A 23,206-nucleotide genomic window follows, 5' to 3' on the forward strand; every position below is an offset into this window, starting at 1 on the left:
TTTCATAGTAAATTTTGTAGTCACTGCCAATTTTAAAACATGTTCAAAATTGACGCCTAAAAAATAAAAACATCGTTCCAGTATACACACTTTTCGTTTTGAGCACTGTTTTGATGTTTTTTTGGGGCTTTTTGGCCAGAGTTCCCGTTTTGAGTTTATAGTTCCCGTTTCAAAGTTTACATTGTTATATACAATTTTTTAGTTGTTTATATATTATTGCATGAATTCCTGAGTTATCATTTGGCACTTTTGTACGGTGATAGCTATTTATTTATGCTTAATGTATGAATAGCTCATTATGCGATATGATTTTCACAACTGTTTCATCTAAATTTTTATACGAAGTGGTTCATCCTTATTATTACACAGTAATTTTTCACTGTCTCTCTGTCAGTCTCCCTACTCATGAATTCCAATTCATCATGCTCATGCTCTCTAATCTGGCCAAATGACCCACTTTGCCAAAGTTTATTCCATCATCGCGACTGTTATTAAAATAACCGCGCTGACTAGTGCCTCATAGTGCAACGAATGCGCTGCCAGCGTGGAAGCACACGGGTTTTCCGCGCTGGTCGAATTTCATGAGCCAGCGCATCCTATGTTTGTATTGAGTCACGCTGACACAACCCTCTCCGTTATTCAGATGCGATGTCAGCACTCCAGTGCAGTTATACACCCGCGCTGATCCAGTTTGGGCGAGTTTGTTCTAACAGCCAGCCTTCCAGACCTTGTTGTTGGCCTTGTAAATCTCGCCCTCCCTTCTATGGCATGTCTGTTCGTCGTTTGAGCCACCTTCCTTGGAGATAAGCTCATCCTCCCACCATTCATGGAGACTCCTTCTCCTATTTAAGCTTCTACCATGGCCTTGAGCAGCTAGCTTTTGATAGTGTGGAATTGATAGTGCCTAGACTGCTGCTGCTAGTAGGTAGTTGGTGTGACAAGTGTGGATTTGCTAGAGAGCTTAAGGAAGGTTGTGAAGTGTTGCTTTCTTGTGTGAACTTGTGTGAGAGAGAGTTTTTGTCTTGGGAGATCTACCTCCAAGGGTGAATGCTTAAGAGACTTGCTGGCTGGACCCTCTTGAGAAGGACTCAACGTCAGAACTTTGGTTGTACCTTTCTCTCTTATTGATTAATAATAGATGACTACTATTATGGTTCCATTCTCATTTGTCTTTGTAATGGTTAATGTGAATTACGTCCTTTCTGACTGATGTATAATTGCATTTATTAGATTTCACGCTTGTGTTTGTGTTTCTCTTCGTGTGTGCAGGTATCTATCTACGGGGATCGTGGAAGATCGTGACCGGCCAAAGCGAAGGAGCGAGAACGACATCTCTTCATCAAACAATAGCGTTGGAATCCAAGTAGGTGTTCATTGCCTATCTTTTATTTGCAATTAGGAACTTGCATAGTAGCATTGACTGATTGTTGTTAGACCCATTCTAGGCTAGTAGGGATCACCTCTATCCGTAGAGGGGATTTACCTCTCCAACAATTTGGCGACTCCGTTGGGGAGCTGGCCTTTGTCTCTTTTTGTTCATTCTTGTTTTGAGTTTGATTGTTACTCTCTTTTCAAAGATTGGGGATTAGTCCTCTGCTTTTAGACTTCCTGGTTCAATCTGGGAGGTGTCTTGATTGTTTAAAGAGTTATTGCCTTGGTTTGGGAGCCTTTGGCTTGATTGTGCCTGTTTTTTAGCCTCGGCGCGGTTTATATCAAAACAGTCGCGCTGACAGCACATAGCTATTTCTTTGACTTCGTGGTCATCGCGCTTGTACGTTAAACAGTCGCGACAGTTCTGAAATCGAACCAGCGCGCTTAAGCCGTGTACTTCCGTGCTGACAGCGCTTTGTTGCTACGCGTGGTTTCTGGTCAGCGCTTTGTTGCTGCGGGTCACCCGTGCTGATCCTGTAGAATTGAATTTGTTTCAATTTTGCCTCCTGAGCCTGTTGGTTTGACTATCTCCTACTCTTTCCACCTGGTTTATGACTTGATTTCTATTGTTTGAACTGTGAAGCACTTGCTTGCGAAGTCTTGTCGGGCAGATCTTGTTTTGTGGCCTGTGACCTGGTGTTATCATCCCGTTTTCGCTGGATTGACTTTGTTTTATCACTCGTTCACAAAGATTCGTTACTACTTGCCTTTGCTTTTCCGAAAACCTTCCTCTTTTGCTTTCTTTGCTTGGTTGTTTAGGTGATTGTCTTTGAACCAGTCCTCGGATTGTTTCAGTTACTTCTCACTACCCAGACACGGATCACAGTTGCTTGGGTTCAACCGGCTCTTTTCACGCTTGTTGTGTTTTTCATTGAGTGATTTTATTTCTCTTTACTCGGTGTTGCTGTCTCTCAAAATTCATTTTAAGTGCATTGTGCCATTGGAAAAAGAAATCGAACTAATATCTTTTGCATTCAATAGTTAATGGGAAAAAGAGCATTTCATTGATTTGTGTTCTCAAAAGAAAAAGTTTCATTTCTTTGCCATTAGCTGCATTAGATTGTTTGATTGATTGAGTTCATTTTGTTTGGTTGAAAACTCTTAACCCTCTCATAGTTAGAATTCATCGAACAGAATGATATTCTTTGGCATGTAGTTTGCATCTAGGGAATTGCGAGAGATTACATATGGTAGGACCTGGAAATTGAAACTTAATCGAAGATCAACCATAAAATGAACTGAATGAACTTAAAAATGCATTGGAACATAACGCTCACTGATTAGAGGTCTAGGCTAGAGACGTGCTCCGGCGTCGTTAAACCTAGTCACTGTTGTTTCACACTACAGTTGGGTGATTCCTCCTTTTGTGACTCGATAGTGGTCTAGCACGGACTTGAGCTCCCACGTACCGTCGCGTATATAGGGGAGACCCCACTAGGTTATCATCCTTTATCCACAGGAAGCCGTGTCTGCTGCCTTACGAGCCGTAACGCACCAAACACAGCATTCGGGAAGATTGACTGCCGTACGAGAAGTCCTTGGTTTTCATATTATTGCCAAGGTGTATATGCAATTTTACGGATTTGTTTGGTAAACCCTTTGCCTAGTCTCTCCAGAGTAGTCACTTTTGATCCTTTTCGGACTCCTTAAAAGAAAAGGCTCACTTGAGCAGTTTGTCACTTCGGGCTCACGAAACATTCGAAGGCGACTAGAGTCACCTTTTTGTCCTTTTCTCGACTCTTAAAACATGAAAAGGTCAAGTTGTGTCTTTGCGTCTTAAAATTTATTTGGCCACGATTAACGTTACCTGGTTAGATCTTGTGTGCGTTATCTTGAGTAGGCTTCTTTTTGTTTGCCATGGCAACTTTTCCGGAGTTCACCAACCCAAGTTCCCCTCCTGACGAGAATCCTGGTCATTTCCCTCCTCTCGGGAATGTTGGTGCTCCTTATATGGCAACGTTATCCCTTCCGGGGTTAACTTTCGGGTTGCCTGTTTGGTTGTTTTCAACCTCTTTGGTCCTTGTCGTATCGGCTGCTAGTCCATCAGTCCCTCCACCTGAACAACATCATGTTGATCCTAAGGTGGATCTCTCCCCTTCGACAGCTACTTCTACGTTTCCTCTTGTACTTCGCCTGGTGAAAGTCTCGATTCGAATAACCAGGTGGCTAAGAAGAAGAAGAAGAAGACCAAGAAGAAGAAGTCTCCTAAGGGAGAGGCTACAAATATAACTGTTACTCCCTCGAGTACACCTGAAGTCGGGACCCCTTTCGCTCCTCCGCAGAAGGTTAAGTTTCCTTATCGATTATGCAAGAAGGACCATCTTCTTCGCGATTGTCCTGGCATTCCCAGGGTACTAGAAGTATGGTCTCGCGATCCGGCCCACCCCTCATCGTCCTCTGAAGCTCATGGCAATGCTACCTTATCAGTTGGGAGTGGTAAGGGAAAAGGGAAACTTCGTATCCCCTGTAGACTTTGTGAAGGCAACCATCCCCTTCACCTTTGTCCACTCATGGATAAAGCCTCCAGTGTCTTGGAAAGTCTCCCAGATCCCTCACCCCAACTCCCCGTTGGATATCAACGTCTTTCTGCAGCTGCAGATCATCTACCTCCCGACAATGAGATTGGTTCACATTCTTCTCTTGGCCAAGCCCCTCTTCCCGAACTCGGCTGTGTCCAGCCTGTTCCAGACCAACCATTGGTCGGAGAGAGTGTCGAATCGAGTCCGCCGCTCGCTCACTTTGTTTCGGAAGAGAATCACGCCCATGTTCTTCTCGTCTCTTCAGATTCTCCTGAGTCCGGAAATGACTCTCTTAACCCAGCGGCTCCCGAAGGTTCTCCTTCGGTTCCTTTAGCACATGGGGGTAATCATACAATTCCCCCACCAAGTAGTCTGGTCGCTTCCTTTGATTGGAATCACCTGATCGTCGGTCGCCTTCCATCCCATATGCCTTTCCAGATGACAGTACATGCCTGTGCTAAGGCAGTACCTGGCACTGTCTTGGATGAAGGGGCGTCTGTCAGTCTTATGCCGTACACTACTTGGAAAGCCTTAAGTTCCCCGCAGCTTGGGCCAATCACTCAGAATCTGTTGGCCTTCGACGGAGGAGCCTATCCAACTCTAGGAGTTCTCCCGAAGTTCCCTATTACTTTGGGAGGCAAAACCGTCTATATAGACGTCTTGGTTACCCAAGGTGTTTTAGACTTTAGTCTTCTCCTTGGTCGCGACTATGTTTACGCCATGGGGGCCCTCGTTTCTTCACTTTTCCATGTGGTTTGCTTTCCACACGATGGAAGAATTGTGACTGTCAATCAATTGTCGTTCGTTAGTCCCCCAATGCCTCCTGCGCAGTTGTCGTCCCCTCCTAGTTTTTATCCACCCATTGTATCTACCCCACCGCAGATCAACTACGTGGCCACCTACCCCGTGCCTGTATCCAGTGATGACACCGTCGTGCATAGTGTCCTGGGGGCATTAGGTCCTGACTTCCAAGATGTGGTCCTTTCACCGGGAGTAACACTCTTGGAAGCACCGACTTCTTGTTCATTATGATGAAGTTCGGGTGGAGCATAGTTCCTTTCCAATGTCAAGCTCCTTAAAAAATGAAACTAGGTTTGGTGGAGCACAGTTCCTTGTCTTGTGTCAAGCTCATTAAAAAATGAAACAAAGTGTCCCGAGCATAGTTCCTGATCTTGTGTCAAGCTCATTAAAAAATGAAACAAGGGTTATGAGGATAGTTCTTTTACTGTGTCAACCTCATTAAAAAATGAAACACCTCCCTTTCCAAATTGAGTCTTTTGATTAAGATCTCGTAAACTACAAGTCGAGTCTTTCATCAATCTCGAGAGTGAACCTTCATTCCATCCACTTTGTTGAATGCAATGAAGCTTGGGGGGAATGTACATCGATTTGCGTTATTATGCTGGGGGCATGCGAACTTATAACAAGCATAGTTTTTCGTTTCAAGCTTGTGTAAACATGAAACTGAATCCAAGCAGAGTTCTCCATGGTTCAAGCTTGTGTAAAAATGAACCCATACCCGATTTACATCTCGTGATTGCCATTTTTATCCGCTGAATTCTGCTAGATGAGCCTTGGTTGTTTCATTCCATTGCTACCATCTCTTTGGCCAATCATATGCTCTCACTTGGTTGTTTATCCTTTCCTGAGGAACTGCAGCGATGAGTGGTTTTATTAGCCAGCCTCTTGACCATTATATGTTTGAGCAGTTCCACCCTTGCTGGAACCAGTTGCTACCTTTTATACCACTCGTTCCTCTAGGACGAGTCACCTTTAAGCTCTTTTCTGACTCGTAAAATGTGAAAAGATTGCCGAGTATTTTCCATTTTTGACTCGTTAAAGAGAATAAAAATGGAGGTCTGCTTTCAGCTCTTTTCTTACCATTTAAATATGAAAAGATTGCTGAGTCCCCCTCTCGACTCGTTAAAGAAATGAGAGGCGGTCGCCTTTAAAGCTCTTTTTTCGACCGTTTAAACTAAAAATATTGTCGGGTTTTTGTCGTTTCAAACTCGTAATTGGCTCCAAAATGACGTGCTTCTGACCTCTTTTCTACTTTTTCGGGTCGAAGTCACTACTTACGAAAAGTACTCCTCGATCATACTGGTCGGGCGGTGCTTTTGAGCATTGTTTTATACTTTTTCGGGCTCGAGAGACACAACTTTACGAAAAAGGACCCCCCTGGAGTTTACTTTTCTGCTGTCTTTTCAGACTCTCTAAACAGGAAAAGACGTCGAGTTCTTCCTTTGTCAGACTCGTTAAAACTTAATGACATTGGATACCGTTGAAATGACACTTTCCAAGCATATGCTATCCCCTTCAAGCTTGTCGTCCAAAAATAATCGGGGTACCTACCAGAAATTGTGGGGAAAATGGAACTGTAATAATTGTCGTGTCGGCAGTAAGTCGCTCTTGAACATGGCACTAGTCTGCATTCGTGTGTGGGTGGGGATTTCTCATCTTGTTTTGCACTAGCCTCCGTGGGTCTGGGTTATCCTATTTGACCTCTCATCTGCTCATTGCCTTGTCACCATGACCTCTGCTCATTTGACGTCATATACTGCCAAATCCACTGTCGTGTCGCCGATATGTTCAAGAGAAGTAGACCTCTGCAAACTTACCACCTCCCTCTGATGTCTCACACAAAATATTTTACCCTTCTTTGTCTCGTGTCGATGATGTGGGAAACATTATGGCCCACCTTCGATCAAGGTTACTTCCTGTCGACTTCAGCTCATTATCCAGGAAAGTGACCTAGAGACTCCCTTCAGGTGCCTTAGAGCCTGCATGCCTCAATGGCAGGTTCTTTGTGTTCGACGCGAGGTTTTCATCATTGGCCTCCGATCAAATGATTCTACGGGTGTTCGACACCAGCTCATTGATTCACACGTCGCGGATTGTACCTATAAGTACCTTGAGGACCATTGTCATTATTTGTGGTACCTCTCGCGTCTATTAACAGTTTTCATTATTGACTGGTAATCAGACGATGTTCATGCGTGTTCGACCTCGGCTCATGTATTCACATGCTTGGACTTGTACTTTGTTCGAGTGGGGATGGAGCGCAAGACCCTGGTTTTTTGTCTGTTGCAAACCAGGTTGCGATTTTGTGGATTATTATTACATGACTCATTCACGGATGGCTGCGCCCATACCTAAGTCTTTGGGATGGATGCGACCATACCTTTTTTATCATCATGGTCTCTTCAGCTGGGTGGTTGCGTCCATACCACAGACCTTTTTCGTATGTCTTTTGGATGGCTGCGCCCATGCCTAGACTATGTGTAATAGAGATATCAGTTGTACGTATGTGCAGGTTCTTCCTGGTGGTGTTCCAGTTCAGTGAGTTTTGTAAAGCATTTCACCCCTCCCACTCTCTCGGGCTTCATGCTTTAGGGGGCATCTGTTACACAGTAATTTGTCACTGTCTCTCTGTCAGTCTCCCTACTGTGTCATGAATTCCAATTAATCATGCTCATGCTCTCTAATCTGGCCAAATGACCCACTTTGCCAAATTTTATTCCATCATCGCGACTGTTATTAAAATAACCGCGCTGACTAGTGCCTCATAGTGCAACGAATGCGTTGCCAGCGCGGAAGCACACGGGTTTTCCGCGCTGGTCGAATTTCATGAGCCAGTGCATCCTATGTTTGTATTGAGTCGCACTGACACAACCCTCTCCGTTATTCAGATGCGATGTCAGCGCTCCAGTGCAGTTATACACCCGCGCTGATCCAGTTTGGGTGAGTTTGTTCTAACAGCCAGCCTTCCAGATGACTCTAGACCTTGTTGTTGGCCTTGTAAATGCCGCCCTCCCTTCTATGGCATGTTTGTTCGTCATTTGAGCCACCTTCCTTGGAGATAAGCTCATCCTCCCACCATTCATGGAGACTCCTTCTCCTATTTAAGCTTCTACCATGGCCATGAGCAGCTAGTTTTTGATAGTGTGGAATTGATAGTGCCTAGACTGCTGCTGCTAGTAGGTAGTTGGTGTGACAAGTGTGGATTTGCTAGAGAGCTTAAGGAAGGTTGTGAAGTGTTGCTTTCTTGTGTGAACTTGTGTGAGAGAGAGTTTTTGTCTTGGGAGATCTACCTCCAAGGGTGAATGCTTAAGAGACTTGCTGGCTGGACCCTCTTGAGAAGGACTCAACGTCAGAACTTTGGTTGTACCTTTCTCTCTTATTGATTAATAATAGATGACTACTATTATGGTTCCATTCTCATTTGTCTTTGTAATGGTTAATGTGAATTACGTCCTTTCTGACTGATGTATAATTGCATTTATTAGATTTCACGCTTGTGTTTGTGTTTCTCTTCGTGTGTGCAGGTATCTATCTACGGGGATCGTGGAAGATCGTGACCGGCCAAAGCGAAGGAGCGAGAACGAAAACTCTTCATCAAACAATAGCGTTGGAATCCAAGTAGGTGTTCATTGCCTATCTTTTATTTGCAATTAGGAACTTGCATAGTAGCATTGACTGATTGTTGCTAGACCCATTCTGGGCTAGTAGGGATCGCCTCTATCCGTAGAGGGGATTTACCTCTTCAACACTTATTGATTTCTTTTCTCATAATAGCTGAATGATCTTTATTACCAGTTCTTATTTGAAATCTTTTTAGATCGCATAATAGAAGAATTACACCCCGGGTTAGTATAGACTTAGATGTTGCTTCTTATTAGAATACAATAGCATAGCATTAGATTAAATTTAGAATTAGAATATCTTAATTAGGAACTATTAGATCAAGAACATCAAATTCTACGCACACATACTCATAAATTGGGAAACTGGTCCCATATCCCCAGTCGAACCCGCTATACCAAACGGATAAGGAGCTACCAACCAAGGTCCGGACCGGGCGGGTAACCCCCTTGTTGTAGACCCGATTTTCAGGGCCTCAATAGCTTCTAAAGACTTATAACACATCTACAATGTTGATTGATCCGTTTCCAAACGCGAAGACACATTTGGTTGCAACAAACCATGCTTCCACATCCCAAGTACTTATGATGTCCATTACAAAGCCTCAAAATGAAGTTTTGGTGTCAACACGAAATTTATGGAAATCCACTGCCATCATCGAATAATTAGGCCACTGATCAACCTAATCCTTCAACTTCAACTTTATCTAAAAATATTCCACCACCTATTGCGCCAGAATTGACAATAAAACCACCAAAGGGAGTTGTGCATAAATCGACATTTAACCCTTGAGCTCGAGCAGCTCAGAACTATAACATAGTAGAAGACCTTTCTCAATTGCCTTCTTCTGTGTCGACGCTTAAGGTGTTGCAAAATTGTCCCTCCCAAAAGCAGGCTTTACTGTTAGTAATTGGTGGAATAGACCCTACGGATTCCAATATTGTGGTTTTAAACCATGTGGGATATACACCACAGTTACCGGCACAATTATCTTTCCTAATTCAAGTAAAGGCTCTCAATAAGAATGTTCACTGAACTATTATTGACGAGGGGGCATCTACTTGCATTATGTCTATGAGCTGCTGGAAAACACTTGGTTCACCGTTGTTATCACGATCACCAACAATGTTAAAAGCTTTTGACAAACGCACATATACGCCATGTGGAATTTTGAGTAGCCTGCAAATTGAACTAGGGGGGGGGAATTACTATTGAAGTTGAGGTAGTTGACAGACCCCTCGACTACAACATTTTACTAGGAAGGCCATGGGTATATGCTACGGCTGTTATGGTTTCCACGTACTTTCATACAATTTCATTCCCTCATAAAGGAGGAAACACAGTTTTCAATCATCTTGCCTTCTTTACATCTAGTTCTCAGGCTACTAGAAGCATTTTGTTGGTACACGGACCCCCGCTGTCACTTCAAAGTGTTGGTGTAGGTCTCTTTAAAGATCCTTCCCTAATGGGTACTTTTACACTACCATCACCATCTGATTTGGTAGAAGTGGCAAGAGTAGAGACTTGCAACATGATTTCCTCCACCTCATATGATTTAAGGAGGATTACCAATGATTCTAAAGTTGATAGTAATACTGAAGTTATGTCACTAAGCCCCATTGAGCTTGCATAGCAATCATTGTTTCTGGCTTGTTTGGCAAACCCAAATCCACTTTCACCAATTGTATGGGTAGATGATTCATTAGAATATGGTACTTCTTTGGATCCTTTTCACGTATATTTTCTACGGATAAAGGAATCTTCCAATCAATGATGATAGGAGAAGAACCTTGGGAAGATTATCATCATTGTTCCCATCTTCCAGATGACATTGAAGATTATTCAAATGAACTTAAGCACCCTTCAGTTGTTGATTTCCTTTCGAATTCTATTTTCATAGACAATAGATTCTAAGCAAAACCTGTCAAATATTAAAGAAATTATTTCTATTAATATTTTGACCAAACCTAATGTTGTAGAAAACATTCATGTCAGCAAATCTTGTTCTCCATCAGAACTTCATAATTACCATACTCCCTTTTGTGAATTTCAAGATATATTTGCATGGTCATACGAGGAGTTGCCAGGCATTGACTCTAGTATTGTTAAACATGAAATCAAATTGTATCCTGATGTCAAAACAGTACGACAGCGGCTTCGACCTATTCATCCAAAGAAAGCCGCTGCCATTAAAGCATAAGTTGAAAAGCTTTTTCATGTTGGTTTCATTTACCCTGTACCTCTTACTAACTTGGTTTCCAATATTGTTCCTGTCATGAAAAAACAAGGGACAATTTGAGTGTGCATAGATTATAGGGATGTAAATTAGGCATGTCCAAAGGACAATTATCCTACTCCTTTTGTTAACCAGATTATTGATGAATGTGCTCGATGTGAAATATTCTCATTTATGGATGGTTTTTTCGGCTACAAGCAAGTCAATATCCGCCCACAGGACCAATCTAAAACAGCTTTTATATGTCCATGGGGCACATTCGCTTATAGGAAACTCCCATTTGGTTTGAAGAATGCAGGGGCCACATTTCAGAGGGAAATGAACTATGTCTTCCATCACATCAAGCACATTGTTAAACCTTACCTTGATGATTTACCTGCCCATTCATGAAAGCGGATTGATTACCCGCAACATTTGAGGGCTATAATTTTATGATGTCGACACTACAAGATACGACTCAATCAACAAAAATGTGTGTTTTGTGTTGGTTCTAGTCAATTTCTTGGATTCATAGTGTCTAGAGATGGAATTCGACTCGATCCATTAAAGGTTCAGGAAATTCTTGACTTGCCTCCACCTTCAAATATTTTACAGTTACAGAGACTCCAAGGGAAGGCTAACTTTCTGAGGAGGTTCATTCCCAATTACGCTAAAATGGCTAAATGTTTTACACATCTTTTGAAAAAGGGGATACCCTTCCAATGGGATTAGGTTGCGCAAGCTTCCTTTGATGCTCTTAAAGATACCTTGATTAAAGCATCATTAATGTATTCTCTGAATTATCAAAATGACTATTACCTTTATCTCGTCACTATAGATACAACCATTGGCATGGTTTTAGTCCAAGAGGAAAATGGGATTGAACATCCGATATAATATTTGAGTTGCAATCTTGATGATACAAAAAGTAAGTACTCTTATGTTGAGAAACTAGCTTTGGCAGTTGTGCAAGCTATTCCGTGATTTCACCACTACATCCTACATCGAAAGATTAGGATCATTTCGAATTGCAACCCTATGGCATATATTTTGTCACATCAATTGCTAGGGGGGAAATACTCAAAATGGATAGTCATTTTGCAGGAGTTTGATCTAGAATTCATCAAGTCCAAATCAAAGAAATATCTCGTTTTCACTGAGCTACTTTGTGACCTTCCCTCGACCTCCAGTGATTGAACCATCAATTTTGGATGAGTCTATGTTCCTGATATTGTCATCTGACATGTGGTATGGAGATATACTGATCTATCTCCAGACCCAAACTTTCTGGTCTGATACCTCTTGCTCGCAACAGCTACGTATCCAATACCAAGCCAAAGATTATCTCATCATTGGCAACACTCTTTACCATCGTTGTATCGATACAATTTTATGGAGCTGCCTCACACATGAGGAAGCCAAGAATACATTGAAGGATTGCCATTTAGGTGCTTGTGGTGGACACTTATCTGGATATGCTACCACACAGAGAACTCTGCGTGCCGGTTACTTTTGGCCAACTATATTTAAATATTTTATTATTGCTGTCAGAAGTTGTCATGCATGCCAGATCTATGACCGCAAAACTAGATTACCACCTACACCATTGCATTCAGTCGTTGATGTTTGACCATTCACCAAATGGGGAATTGACTTCATGACATGTAACCCCACCTCATCTGGGGGGTATGGGTAGATTATAGTTGATGTTGAATATTTTACCAAATGGGCTAAGGCGATGCCAACATTAAACTACAGTGGTGAAATGGCTACTCTTTTCCTTTTCAACCACGTGGTTACCTGGTTTGGTGTACCACAAGCCATAGTTACAGATCATGGGTCACATTTTCGCAATCACATGATGGCTGACTTGAATGCTAAGTTAGGACTATCACATGATAGTTCTACCCCTTATTACTCGCAAACAAATGGACAAGTTGAGGCCATCAACAAAGTCCTTAAGTGAATGTTGCAAAGAATGATAAGGATTCATAAATGAAACTGGTATTTAATCCTGTACTCTTCCTTGTGGGCATATCAAACCTTGGTGAGAAATGCAACTAGATTCACACCCTTTTTGTTGGTGTATAGTTTGGAAGCAATCTTACCGATACAATGTGAAATTTCATCTCTCAAACTTACCATTGACCTGTTACCTGACACTTCTGAAGAAGAAGTGCATTTCTTGGAACTTATCCATCTGGACAAAACCTATCGTGATGCCACATTGGCTAACAAATCGCATAAGAAATGAATCAAGGCATAATATGATAGAAATTTCAAGCCTCGTATCTTCTCAGAAGGAGACCTAGTCTTGCTTTATGATCAGGAAGCTGATAAACTTGGAGCAAGGAAATTTGAACCGATGTGGATGGGTCCTTATATTGTCAAGCATGTTTTGGAAAAAGGTGCCTACGAGTTAGTAGATTATGATGGGATTCCATTGTCGCAGCCCCGAAATGGGTTGTACCTCAAATGTTACTATGCTTAATTGAGTGTAGTAAAACTCACTATATATATGCTTTCGTTGCATGTGTGTGTGTCAGTGTGTGTCTTTTAGATTTTTTTATCTGGTTAGTAACCCGCTTTGCATTTTTTGTAGATGTCAGAATCTTCGAACCATTTGTTGGTTACGCCGATGGTGCTAGTCATAGTATGCAGAACCTATCTTCTGCAGCATGGGCTATTTTCGCTCCAAGTGGTGAGTTAGTGAGTTTTCAAGGGATTTGTATCAGTCGATCAATGAACAACATCGCTGAGTATAGCACATTGATCGAACTTCTCTCTAATGCCATTTCACTTGGCATTCGCCGAATCATCGTTAGGCTGGACTCACAACTCGTTGTACTACAACTTACAAGTGTGTATACCATCCGAAACCCAACAATTCTTAGTATGTTCCTTAGATTTCATATTTTGGAAAGGCATTTTGAATACATTCAATATCAACATATTTCCAGAAACTTTAACACATTAATTGATTCTCTAGCGAATTATGTGTTAAATAGACATTTGCGACACATGTAAAAGTAACATTTTATATTCACATCATTAGTTAAATAGGATTGCACATAACTATAGAAAACCCTAAAAGAAAAATAGATAGATGTAAAAGTGTTCACAAAATTTGTGTCCAAGACAAGTTTGGTCATGTGACCCAAAAACTCAAAATGCATGCAAAAGCATCCTAAGTAGCCCTATTGATGCTCGCTATCATGTGAAAAAGCCTCATACAATGGCTAGGAACAGCAATAGTGTGGTGTTGCAGCCTCATAGGTAACTCCTCGATCGATCCAACTGAAGAATGCAGTGGAAAAAATTATTGTTGACTGACCCGCATGTCGAGCCATCAATTCAACCCACCTCTGCATATGTGGATCTCTAAGACCAGCTACACCCAGTGATACATGATGTGGTTGCATTAATGGAATTTTCTCTAGGATAAAAGAGATTAAGATCAAACCATAGAAGAAATTCTTCGTCTTACCACTTTTTAACTTGGTCAATTGTTATTTCAATGAAGAAAGCACGGCCTCACACCAGTTGAATACTTTTGGCTCTAGACACTCAAGTTCATATTGTATATATGATCTGTTCACCAGATGAAGTGCCACACTGCCAGCCAACTTTGCGATTGTGAATAAGATCGTTCTTAAAGGAAAATCACTTACATCCCTGATGTTTATTTTCCCATCCTTGCTAGGCTGTGTACCTGGCCGACAAAACTGTCAAATATAATCCCTCACCGATTCACCTCCACGGGAAAATCCAGAAAGTGAGATGGGGGCACCTCGCCTCAACAATCTGGTAAGAAATTAAATATCATCAATGGTAATAGCAACCATCTTGTCCCCTATGAGAAAAGTCTGATCTGTCGGATCCTGTGCATGAACAAGGAACTGCAATAGTTCTATTTGTTGCCTCATTCCGGACAACCTGAAGTATTTGAGTAACCCACAATTTTTGAGGGCCTCAATTGTACCCGGATTATTTAGGGAAACCATGTCTTGTTCTTCATGCTCTCTTTCTCACATTTAATTGACATTCTGATCCGATGAAAGCCTGAAATCCAATCATAAGCTTAGTTAGGATCCTTTCCATGCAAAAAATAGGACAAATTTTGGAGCAAACAACTAAATCAAATTTGGGAAACTCGGCAAGCGCGGCCCAAGCACAATGATAGTGCACTGCAAAGCATGAAGCCTTCTATCAGGGTGCTCTTCAGTGCAGTTTTCGATGCGAAAACCTGCGCTAATCCCAGGGTGAAAAAAATCAAACCTTAGAGGCCCAAAAAACCCTAAAACTTGCATGAAACAGTAAAAGAATGACCTGAAAAGAAAGAGGAGGGGTATATCTCCTACCTAGTCTAGACAGCATGAGAAATGGTCCACATAATCTCTTGCAATCAGCTGATGAAGTTCGAGGTAAAAAACTAGCCCAGAGCACAAAACTGAATGGTAAGTCCCAAATGGTAAAAACTTGTTTTATGTTTATTTCATGTTCATTAATCAAGTAAACATTAGTATTTGCCTATTTTTAGCTATGAAATAGGTATTTTTAATCCATTTGGTGATGTTTTGAGTAGGTTTTATAGCTAACTTACAGAATTTGACGTGCTCGATTGTAAATTGTACCTTTGACCATAGAGCATACTTTTATCTCTTTTTCGAGCTCTGTTAAATAACGAAAAAGGAACCCCCTTGGAGTCCTCTTTAAGCTCTTTTTAGACTCTCTAAACATGAAAATATTGCTGAGTGCTTGTCCTTTTCAACTTGTTAATGGATTGGAAATGACATCTACTCAGTATAAGTTTAACCCTTTTTCACGCTGAGATAGATTATTTACAAAAAAGGTATATGTTGACCGAACATGGTCAATAGGTTCTCTCTCATATTGTTTCATGCTTTTTCGGGCTTTAGAGACAATTCTACAGAAAAGAACTTGTGGATTTTTCTTTTTGTCCCTTTTCAAACTCTCTAAACATGAAAAGGACCGAGTTATCTCTGTCGTTAAACTAATTAAAACATCAAATAGTGACAAACTTGTATATCTAGACAAGACCTAGTTTCACCTTCGCTGGACTCATTAAAACATCTCATAGCGATGGATTCACCCAAAGGGTGGAATTATACAACAATCATATGTTATCCTCATCAAGCTTGATAAAAATAAAGAGGTACTAGTCAGCAATGATTGGGGAAAATGGGAAAAAGAGGAAAACCACTTCATGGTAGCAGGTCGCTCTTGAACACGACACTTTCACTTCATCACTGTGACTATTTGGGTTGGGTTATTAGCTTGATGGTTATCATACAGTTGGTCTATCGTACCTGTTAGAGTCGATCTAGTAGCCCTCCATCAGCGATCAAAGCTCTTTGCATTTGCATAAGTAGGTGTCTCATCAATGTCATCTTATTGCATTCCATTAGGCATGCCATAACCCTGATGGAGGGGCTTCTGTCATTTATTCCCCTCTTGGCATTGCTGGATCAAGTTTGTTTCAGTCAATAAATTCCTTACAGGGTCATTGGTCTTGTCTTGAAATCAAGGTCCTAGGTCTAGGGTTTAGTCCAATTTTGTCTTTTGAGGTCATGTCTTTTGAGGTCAATAAATGCCCAGGAGGCTAGAGGGATGTCCAGCAAAGCATCACTTCAAATGATTTCATATTGTACAGCTAATTTTTACCTTGAGTTCAAAAACCCTGTTTTTGAAGGCAAGGTCATTTTCTCATTTTTTGTAAAAATGTGTAAAAAAATCAAACTCTCCAGAAGTTGGCATGCAGCCTTGGTCTCCTTTTCCAAGACTCTTCAGAAGCTATCCCTGCAAAAATTTGCAAGAAAAAGCATCATTTCAACCAATTTCATGTCAAAAAGGAAACCACAAGTCAGCAGCAATTAGTTTCAAAAAGTGTCATTTTATAAACATTATAAAGTGAGTTTGAGGGGAAATAAATTTAAATCAAGCTTATAAAAGCCCCTCTCTCTTCATTTTGTCATTCATTTGCCTCCAAGACTCCAAGAGCAAGTGTGAAAGGCGATTTAGTGTGAAACTGGGCGAATTGAGAAACAGAGCCTGCGCGCTACGCATCAGAGCCCGCGCGCTACGCGTTGGGCGCACACTACGCGTCAGGGCACACTCTACAGTGGAAGAATTGGTCGGGCACTACGCGTTGGGCGCGCGCTACGCGTCAGGGCCCGCGCGCTAAGCGTTGGGTTTCACCTATAACAAATTGCCAACAAGCTTCAAAACGACCTCAAATCTCTTAAGTTTTACAGCATTCAAACAGTCAAAACAACAGGTCATTTGTGCAGAAGCAGCAGTACATTTTAGCCATTTTTCTCTTGAAACTATGTCAGAAACCGAAACAGACTATGAGCAAAGTGATGACCGTGAGTCAACACCAGAGGTTGAGGTGCCAAGGAAGCCTCACAGGGTTGGTAAGGGTGGTCAGCATGTGAGAGAGGAGCCCACCTCTTTGGCCTATTTGCAAGCTTGTCCACTTGCAGTCACATGTTTCCGTCATCAATCATGCTATGGATATTGCGAGAGAATTTCCCAAATTCAGCACCACAGGGAATTGGTCCGCTTGTTTGTTTTGCATTTGCACAACGGGCATGTGAATCTTGCAGGGGTGGATTTTACATTGTCACCTGAGATTGTTGCTCAAACAACAGGGATACCCAATGTTGGAGAAGAGTGGAACAAGCGCCAGCTGTTGGACAGATTCTAGTATGAGCCCTACATTAAACCTGTATATGTGAGGCACCTAACTGGTGTGTTTCCTTTCAGATTCTTGAGGGATGAGTATGCGCCCTTGATGAGGCTCATCATTCGCTATTTCACCTGTGAGGGCAGATTTTCACGTTTGTATTCGTATCATATCCGCTTGTTGATCCATTTCACACGGGTACGGATGATGAACATTCCTTTCTTCATGTGCCGGAATATTAAGAGGATGGTGCCCTTGGTGCAGAGAAAGAGCCCAGTACAGCAACACAGGAGCATCTACCATTATGCTTTGATCAAGATTATGGTCATACATCAGTTGGCCCAGCAGGGTATTCCATGGGAGGATTTCATCACTCGAGATTTCTTCACAGTGCCACCACCCCCTGAGGTTGTTCATGAGGAGGGAGGACCTTCACAGCAGTATGACATCCCTGAGCCCAGACATGTCAGCTCCCCTCCATTGGTCACATATCAGAGAGGCCACAGGGCCTTATTTGCATCAGCTCGGCGAGTATTTTCTCCACATTAGGTGGAAGGGGTCTTGCCTTCTTCATCAGCACCGCGAGTGTTATCTCCACACCAGGTGGAAGGGGCCTCATTTCCAACAGCAGCACAGGTATCAGAGAGGGGAAAGCAGCCCATGATTGAGGAGGGATTGTCAGGTGATCCAGATATTGACATCATTGATCTTGACACCCGTTCTCCTAGCTCGGAGCTTAAGGAGATCATTCAGCAACGGGAGGCTGAAAATCGCTTGTTGCAAGAAAAATTAGATAGGGCACAATGGATAATCACATATTTAGAGCAGCGCAACAAGCAATTAGAGGATGAGCACACTCGATGAGTTGCGGAGGATCCATGAAGACCGCAACTTGGCTCGTAAGAGACCCGGTGATTTGGTACCCATTGAGCGAGAGGCTATGCTTCTCTAGGTCAATGCTCATTTGGATAGGTTGCTGGCCAAGGCTAAAAAAGATAAGGACATGCTCCGGAACATGAAGAATCATTATTGGGCTCGGATGCACGTATGTAAAGCAAAAATGAAGGTGCTCAAAGGACAGTTGGCCAAGGCACTAAAACGAAGAAAAAGGCCTGATCCCCTCCACATCTTAGCTGAGGCTTCCTTGAAGGAGCATGGTGCTAAATGACTTACCTCCAGCACAAATTTCAAAAACATTTGAGCATTTTTGGTCATTTGTGATTTTTTTTGGGCAAAAAACAGGTTTTCCTCCCCAACGCGTAGCGCGCCGCGTGCTACCCTGAAGATGGGCAACTCCTTTTCATGAAAACTCAGCATTTTTGGATTTGTCATGCAAAAACACATTTTCTCAGCAATTGCCAAGAAATTTCACCAAGTTTTGAGCCTCGAGAAGGTCAAAAAACATGCAAAAAATGACTTTCTGCCACTTTTTTGACACACAGGAAGTAGTCTTGGGTGATTGCAATTTGGGAGAGGCAAATGGTCACCAAATTCCGAAATTCCACTTGGGTTGGAAAGTAGACCTCTATACCTTTCCAAAAAACCCACTTTTGCCTCATTTGGACTCCGGGAGGTACCTCAAAAGCAGACCCAAAGGCGCGCTACGTGTTGAGATTCAGGGCGCTACGCATCAGGCTATTTTCACAGAAATGCACCTACAGCTCAGTAAAACGCAGTTTTGACTAGGTTTGACTTTTTGGAGTGGGTTTTGATCCTCCTTGATGTAAATGATGTAATTTTATGATACTTTGACACTTATTTATCTCTTCTAGAAGATTCATTCATGAAATAGGCAAAAATTTAATGAATGAATTGGTTTCCTAGCTTATAGAGGCAAGTTGTTTTGACTGCCTGGATTCTAGTGCTCAGTTTGGAATTGGTTGAAACAGCTCCTAGGATAGTGAGCTCAACTCCTAGAGGCAAGGAAAGATGTTAGATTTCCTATATTATGTACTTTCTTGGTCATTTTCATGGTTGGACTCTTGAGGGAGAAAGCTTTCTATTGTATTACTCATTGTATCTCTGCAATTTTGGCAAAGGAAGAAAGACCAGGGTTTTGCAGTCCTTTTTTGGGATTCCTGTGGTTACATGTATTGATGGTGTGTTCTCTTTGTACTTGTAAGTTTGTTATTTGAATCATCTTCTTACTTTTCCTTCTGCAAATTAGGCAAATGAAGTGTTAAAGTAGAATTCATGATTACCATGTTCTGCTTTTAAGTTTGCTTAATATCAATGTTTTCATCTGTTTAAGGGGAATTCAACGTGATTGCTTGCTCTCCTTAGCTCCTTACCAGTCATTCTCATCCATCCAACTCTTTCAAAGGCATCAATATAGTCTCCTATCTTGCCCCAAAGAGCCCCCTGTGAAAACTGTGTCCAATCCCCGCACCCAAAATTGCCTTTCCTCGATTTTCCACCAAAATCCTAAAATTCTCAAATCAAATCAGTTTACTAGCCTAAAATCAGTGTTCTTTATTGGTTATCTCTGCCCTTTGAAGATCTTTGCCGAGATATACCGAAGAGAGCCCTCTCCTGCCCCGTAGGGCTAGCTACGAGGCTAAGTGGTTTGATGTTGCCTTGGAGTTTGCCTTTCTCAGCCTGAGGTGAAATTTCAAGCGCTAACATATTGGCGACCATACTGGGGAGAACAAACTTGTTTGTGGATTGATGTGTTTGTTTCATAAGTCTTAGACGGAGCTTGAAGTTATGCCAGGTAGCCTTCGAAACACTTTTGCTTTGCATAAGCGGAAGTAGATAAACGCTGCTTCAGTCAATCTCCGTGAGCTTGTGAATACAGCCACTTCATTTGCATTTTACCCCAGTACATGTATCAAGTTCAGATCTAATTGTTGATAGTGGACAATGATCAGACACTGACAAGGCTGAAATCATTCACCTGGCAACTCTTTTCACTGAAGAATCCAGCCACCTATGCTTCATGGTGACTTCACTGCAGAGAGATCAGTAGCTTTGAGCTTTTCAAGATGGATCGGATTGCAAGAAGATATGCTCCCCTGAGCTGAGATCACATCCCTGGTTTTCCAAATAAAATTCCGAAGGTAGATTGGTCAAGGAATTTGCCTACATTTAATGATGATGGTAAGAAGGATGCTGCTTTACATCTAGTTAGATTTCATATGCATATTCGCAAGTTGAAGGTGGATTTTACTGAAGATTGCTTGATGAAGATATTCTTGGCCACTCTGGAAGGTGCAGCTCAATCCTGGTATGAAAATTTGCCGTAGGCCTGTATTTACTGTTTAAAGGATTTTCATGCCTTGTTTATTGAAAGATATCAAGCATCTTATCCATCATTAAATTTAGTTCGCGACTGTTGCAAACATGCTTCAACTTTTATTGAAAGCCTTGAGAAATATTATGAAGATGATAATTTTATGGACATTGAGATTATGGAGGCTCTGTATGAGAATCCATTTCAGCAGCATAAAGAAAACTTAGAGAATTCCCATCAAGATGATCAAGACATTTTGCAGCAGAATCAAGATCAGCAGGTTGAAGATAATATGGCTGAAAATGATGAAAGGGAGAATGACATTTCAGATCTGCCCACAGAAGACAGCAGCATGCAAGTAAGTCCAGTGTTGATTGTAGATTGTGATAATTTCCAGTCAGCTACTCCAGGTTCTGTCGAAATCATTTGGAATGCAGAAGGCACAGTAATTCATATTGTTAGTCCATCATTAGAACACGGCCTTCATGAAGAAGCAATCCAGTCAGTTCATGAACAGCAAGGTGAGATCTTTGTGCAAGTAAGTGATGAATCTCCTTTCAATAACTCAGTAATAAATGATAGTCTGAGTGCCCTGTCATATGGAGATAATTACTGTTTAAGCAGAAGAAAACAAAAGGCATTGTCTCCTTTGTCTGAAGAGGAGATAGATCAGCTCTTGAAAGGTCTTGTTACAGCCCAAGCTACAGCAGATTTGCAGTGCACACATAGTCAGGAAAGTGTTGGGAAAACTTCTTCCTCTGTTGAAAAAGATGACTGTCTTGTAGATCAGCAAATAGATAATGTTTTCCTTCACAAAGATGATAATCCGGATGTCATATCATTTGAAGATGACCTACCATATTGTCAAATTACAGAAGATCAGAGCATACAGGATTACCTTTCAGATTCTTCATATGTTTCATGTGCTGAAATGTGTTTCCAAGAAGAGATCTGATCATCCATTTGTTCGGAGTTTTTTGAAGCCCATGAGCATACTTTTACTGAAGCACATGATGAAGGCATATCAGAATTTGAAACAAAGGACACCTTGTTCTTTCAGCAGGAGGTGGCAATGGCAAATCTTCATGTTTTTTACGATCCTCTAGCAAGTTTGTTGCAGCCAGCAGTGAAAGTGTTTATTACAGTGTTTTGTTGTAGCCATGGTCAACTATGTTTTTGGATGCCCAGTGATAGGTTTGTACTGTTGACCAGAAGATCTAATCAGGAGAATCAATCAAGAAGGCATCTGCTTGATTGGTTGCATTGGCATTTTGATATAGTTTGATGTATATTGTCTTGTAAGAAACACAGGTGGTTGTCATCATGATTTCAAATCTTGATGGACTGCTGCCCTTCAAAAACCTTTGAAAAGTCTTTTTTTAATTCAGTCATGAGTCATTTGTGTTTGGTCTATTGAGTGAGTTTTCCAAGTTATTTCAGTTTGCCATTGTGTCGGCTTGAGTCAGGTTTCAGTCAATAAATGAGTCAAAGTCTTGTATTGTTTGTCAAATAATGACTCCATCACCCAATGGATGAAGGCACTGTCTAGCTCTTACAGAGATCTGCGGTTCTTGGCACCTCCAAGGAGCTACCATCCCCATTGGAGCCAATGTTAGAGTCGGTCTAGCAGCCCTCCATCAGCGATCAAAGCTCTTTGCATTTGCATAAGTAGGTGTCTCATCAGTTTCATCTTATTGCATTCCATTAGGCATGCCATAACCCTGATGGAGGGGCTTGTGTCATTTATTCCCCTCTTGGCATTGCTGGATCAAGTTTGTTTCAGTCAATAAATTCCTTACAGGGTCATTGGTCTTGTCTTGAAATCAAGGTCCTAGGTCTAGGGTTTAGTCCAATTTTGTCTTTTGAGGTCATGTATTTTGAGGTCAATAAATGCCCAGTAGGCTAGAGGGATGTCCAGCAAAGCATCACTTCAAATGATTTCATATTTTACAGCTAATTTTTACCTTGAGTTCAAAAACCCTGTTTTTGAATGCAAGGTCATTTTCTCATTTTTTGTAAAAATGTGTAAAAAATTCAAACTCTCCAGAAGTTGGCATGCAGCCTTGGTCTCCTTTGCCAAGACTCTTCAGAAGCTATCCCTGCAAAAATTTGCAAGAAAAAGCATCATTTCAACCAATTTCATGTCAAAAAGGAAACCACAAGTCAGCAGCAATTAGTTTCAAAAAGTGTCATTTTATAAACATTATAAAGTGAGTTTGAGGGGAAATAAATTTAAATCAAGCTTATAAAAGCCCCTCTCTCTTCATTTTGTCATTCATTTGCCTCCAAGACTCCAAGAGCAAGTGTGAAAGGCGATTTAGTGTGAAACTGGACGAATTGAGAAACAGAGCCTGCGCGCTACGCATCAGAGCCCGCGTGCTACGTATTGGGCGCACGCTACGCGTCAGGGCACACTCTACAGTGGAAGAATTGGTCGGGCGCTACGCGTTGGGCGCGCGCTATGCGTCAGGGCCCGCGCGCTACGCGTTGTGTTTCACCTACAGCAAATTGCCAACAAGCTTCAAAACGACCTCAAATCTCTTAAGTTTTACAGCATTCAAACAGTCAAAACAGCAGGTCATTTGTGCAGAAGCAGCAGTACATTTCAGCCATTTTGCTCTTGAAACTATGTCAGAAACCGAAACAGACTATGAGCAAAGTGATGACCGTGAGTCAAC

This window comes from Pinus tabuliformis, chromosome 5_2, assembly GCF_031772625.1.
Source record: "Pinus tabuliformis cultivar Carrire ecotype Pingquan chromosome 5_2, CPIR1, whole genome shotgun sequence".
In the NCBI taxonomy this organism is placed as follows: domain Eukaryota; kingdom Viridiplantae; phylum Streptophyta; class Pinopsida; order Pinales; family Pinaceae; genus Pinus; species Pinus tabuliformis.